Below are 4759 nucleotides of genomic sequence, written 5' to 3'. Positions count from 1 at the left end.
TATATTGTTTTCATGTCTTTTCTCATGATATTGTTCTCAAATTCACAAGTGAGTCTAACCCAAGAAGCCCACACTTAATAATTAAATAAGAAAATGTACGTATCTGTTTAACAATAAATGACTATCTTTGCAGCCAAGCATTTGTAAGTACACTGAAGGACTGAAACCATTAATCACTTTTGTTTTACCTGCCAAGTCCCAGGAATGCATTCAACTTCTGATACACACAGGTTTCTGTTCAGGTTACTGTGTGTGACAGGTACAGGCTGTGTAGCTGGCAGGATACTGCCTCTGCCCCTCACAGCATTCTGTGGTTCACTCCAAATTCTGGGTTTGATCCAGAGTACTGAATCCTGAAAAGTATTGCTAACTCTCACAGAATATTTTGAAGGTATATGGCCTGATAATCTGTATTCCTAGCTACCGATTCCATTATCCATGGGTTGCATATGTCTGTTCTAGGTCCAATTATGAGTCTTATCTAGTTGTGAAAAAAAATTAGGGACTAGAGTGGCTGCTCCTCTTCCATTTGCTTCCTCCCACCCTCGTTACTGTACTCTCCATGTCTAAAATGATCATCTGCTATTTTAGTTTAGTTCATTCTATGTTATATGTTTCTATTGTTATTTCTTGAATAAATAACCGCTGTTTATAAGAAAATCAGAGGGAAGAGAGGATGCCAAACTAGGCATCCTGAAGTCAGGTCTTTCACAACAGCTGTTGAATCATTGGGATAATTCAGCACTTCATTAATCTTTGAAAATACAAAGATCTCAGCATTAACAATGTACAGAAATGCTCAAAATATTTAAGGATTTTGTTCCTGAGAGAATATATGTAATTTTATAAACCATAACATGATCTGATGATCCATGATAGCTGAATGATCCAAATGAATTCTCATTAAGAAAAGACTTACTTTAAAAATGAAACTATTTTTTGGAGCTGTCTATACCTAAGGTGGCTGTAACTTCTGAGTAACTGTATGAATTTCATAAGAAGCTATATGGTTTGTGTTTTCTTTCTTTTTCCTTTCTTTTTTTAGTCTTCTATAGGCATATATTTCTCTAGCCTATCAATCTTTTGTGGTGAGAGATGGGCTTATTCCGTAGATAAATTGTTATTATAGCTCACAATAGAATTCAAAATAATCTAAAACACAGTAGTAGGACAATACCCTGGAGAATGTGAATACGGATAAATTGCATTTTGGAGCATTATTCATCTCACCATGGAAACATTTCTATATAGGTAAAATAAGGGTAAAATTCTTGAGGTATTGATGATGAAGAGGATAATTCTGAAGGAGGTAATGTAGAAATGAGGAACATGTAAAAGAGAACAGATGCCTTGGGTGGACAATATGGTGTCTTCAAGGAAATCAAATGAAAAGAAGCTTCTCCTGGGAGTCATAAGCCTTGATATAATACACTACATTAAAGATAGTCAAAGTCATCTTACAAGACACTTTCAAGAAATGAGTGTAGTAAAACCACCCCCTATGTACAGAAAATTCAGGTCCCACTGCAAAAGCTGTGAATGTGGTTTCAAAATGCAAATAGTTTCAGAAAGGTGAAGGAGACTAAATCTGGAAAACGGCCCACTTACCTTGATAATTTTCCACTGCTGCTATAAGCACCCTAAAAATAAAGGATTCTTGGAATCAGGTGACACTTTTTTCATTCTCATTTTTAAATAGTAACCTTCAATTTTATTAAAGAAAAGCAAATTTTCTTTTGCTTTGAGAATAGAAGACTTACAAAAGCATCAAAATAATTCAGGTAAGGCACAAAGGTGAGAGAAAAAAGATAAAGTTGTGAAAATCCATGTCTAGCTAACAATTTGCTTGTGAAGTAGAAGGCAAATCTGTCAATATGTCAAAAAGTATGTGCAAAGTGTGAAATACAAGTGTGGATTAATTTACCAAGAGACTTATAAATCAAGCCAAACAGTGACATGCAGTTGTATCGGATTGTTAACTTAGCTTGAGCTAGATTATATATTATTAGTCTTAATTTTTCACACTTCTTCCTTTGCCTTAATTGTTCAGACATTTTTTTTGTACCGGGGATTGAATTTAGGCCCTTGCACTTGTCAGGCAAGCACTTATTCCACTGAGCTATCTCCCCAGGCCTTGTTTTAAATATTCAGACCCCTACACCTTCATGTCTTTGTGTTCAGGAGTATTATTTGTTTAATCAAGTACAATAAGAAGGAAAATCCTAATAGTGAAGAAAGAAGATGGTAGAATTAGTCTTAAATTTGTCAACATACTTAAGAAATAATGGTTCTTATGGGCCTTGAAAATGTCCAGAAAGCTGTAGGACCTTGCCGATGATCTTCTGAATTTTAATCCAATCAGTGTGTAATGCAAATACATACATGTAAAAGCAAAACTTAAAAAAATTAATCTGGGGATTAAGTGAAAATAATAGTTATAGAGCAAATTTGAAAAATGTAATAGCATGTGTGCAGCTAATGTCACACTACAGAGCATGACAACATACAGGGAAATGTGCTAGAATTGTGAGAAGAAGTAGATGAATCCATTATTATTATCGAAGATTGCAACATTCCTCTATCAAATCTGGGTAGACTCAGTTGATAAAAAATCAGAAAATGTGACTTAGTGACTAAGACAGTTCTGCTTTGAAATGTGATTTTTGTCAATCACTTTATATTTATTGATGTATCATATAAATTATTCTGTAATAATGTAATCAATAGTATATGTAAACAGGATACAAGGATGAAAACAATGTATCACACATAATTTCTGACCTACACATATTTATCAACCTGTTCTTTTTAATATGTTTCCCAAATCTTTCTCATTATTTTGTAGTTCTGTCAAATAATCAGCCTTTTCCTTATCACCTCTGAAGCTTTCAGTTTGAGAATTAATGTATGTTTTGATTACTAATGCATCTTTCATGTTCCTGTTGGAAAAACATCTCGTTTTATTTTATGTTTCCTGATGACCATGAACTTTGAGCTCATAGGCTCTGAAGTTCATCTTTCAGAGGACGTTCTAAGAATTTGTTTGATAATTTAAATGTAACAGAAGATAGGCACATGTAATATATCTGGGGACAAGATAGACTAGCAATGAACAAGTCACTTATTTTCCAAAACTAAACTGTATAAATTTAATAAGTAATTATGCCATTGGAGTCCTTGGAACAGAGCCCACATATATATAACACATAAAATATACATATATTATGTTTCACACATTCTATAATAAATGAAATCACAGTATGAAACTAAATATATGTAAAATAACATTAATTTTAGGATGGATTGATTGCCATATGACATACAACATGGAATAAGAACTCCACTGCAATTTTCATGAGTTATATTAAATACACTGTGAGCATTTCTGTGAGTAAAGCTTTGGGAAGACTGGTAAGGTCATGGAAAGAACTGAGATCATTTTCTTTCATCTTAAAATAAAACAAAAATCTTTACTAATGGGTGATCTAGCAGCTCTTGCCAAGTATTTTTATGGAACATCAAAGAAGGTGGAAATACCTGCCAGATACACAGTCTGAAACTCAGGGGTAGGAGGTACAAATTACAGCTAGCACAGCAGTGAATATTCTTGTGCATTGTTTTTTTTTCGAATAGTGTCAGATTTCTTATGAAGTAAGACAGTGTGGCTGCAAGTTCAAAGAGGAAACTGGGGTGGGTTTGTTGGCTGCAAATGTTACCAGAAAGATTGCTGTGGTGAGAGAAGGCTTATTTGTAAGTTGTCCTTATAAGTTATGGATGATTCTATCGTAAGGAAATATTATGTGAAATTTTCATGTACACACTGACTAATACATTCAAATTTGTTCTTAGTTCCATTGAATCTCAAAACTAATTATTTTTTTCATGCATAGTGAAGATTCTGGATATCATGTTAGTAAAAGTGCTCTAAATCGTTACATATTTCTTGAATACCTAAAAAGTAGGTATTATCTATGCTTCATTTTATTCCAGTTTATTATTATAGTAAGTTGCACTTACATAATTTACCTTCTTAACCATTTTTAAGTGTATAGGTCAGTATATACAACTTTTACACACATTTTGAAATGTGTTTTATACATTATAGTACTGAGTAAAATTTCCAAAGTATCAGGATCTACTACCCCCAGTATCAGGATCACCTTTATGTACATGGAATTTGCAAGCCACAAAATATGTTTTAAAGTTTTATACCTGTTTCAAGGTATACTTAACTTATTACGTTAAGTGTGGTGCTTAATTGTGATGTCAAATTGAATAATCAGGCTATAATTTCTCAGTACTATTTTGAGACAGTAAACCCACTATTACTCAAAAACTTGTCATTTGTTATGACTATTTCCTATTCCTGCAATGGTTATGTCTGATGTGAACATGAGTAAAAATTGTCCTTCTGATTTGTTAGCAAAGTTCTTGGATGTCTGCAGGACTGACTCACTGAAGATCCACCCTGGGTAAGGGTGGCACCAACCAACAGGTTCATGGCCTAGGTAAGATAAAATGGGAAATGAAAGGAAGTTTTGCATTTTTCTTCCTCAGAGGAGCTCCAGTGTTCGTTACCATCTTTGGATGCCCATTTCCACACTGCCAGTGCAGACCTGGACTTTCTAATCCATGTGCTTTGGCTTCTAGGTATTGACTCACATCAGACTGCAGCAAGCTCCTGGGCTTCCACTTCTGACTGGTGCAGTCTTCACCCTGACTCTGCTATTATCTACCAACCTTGTAAGATTATATATAT

Source organism: Octodon degus, unplaced genomic scaffold, assembly GCF_000260255.1.
Source record: "Octodon degus isolate 3935 unplaced genomic scaffold, OctDeg1.0 scaffold00094, whole genome shotgun sequence".
Classification (NCBI taxonomy): domain Eukaryota; kingdom Metazoa; phylum Chordata; class Mammalia; order Rodentia; family Octodontidae; genus Octodon; species Octodon degus.
The sequence above is the reverse complement of the archived record's forward strand: the minus strand, read 5'-3'. Positions refer to the sequence as shown.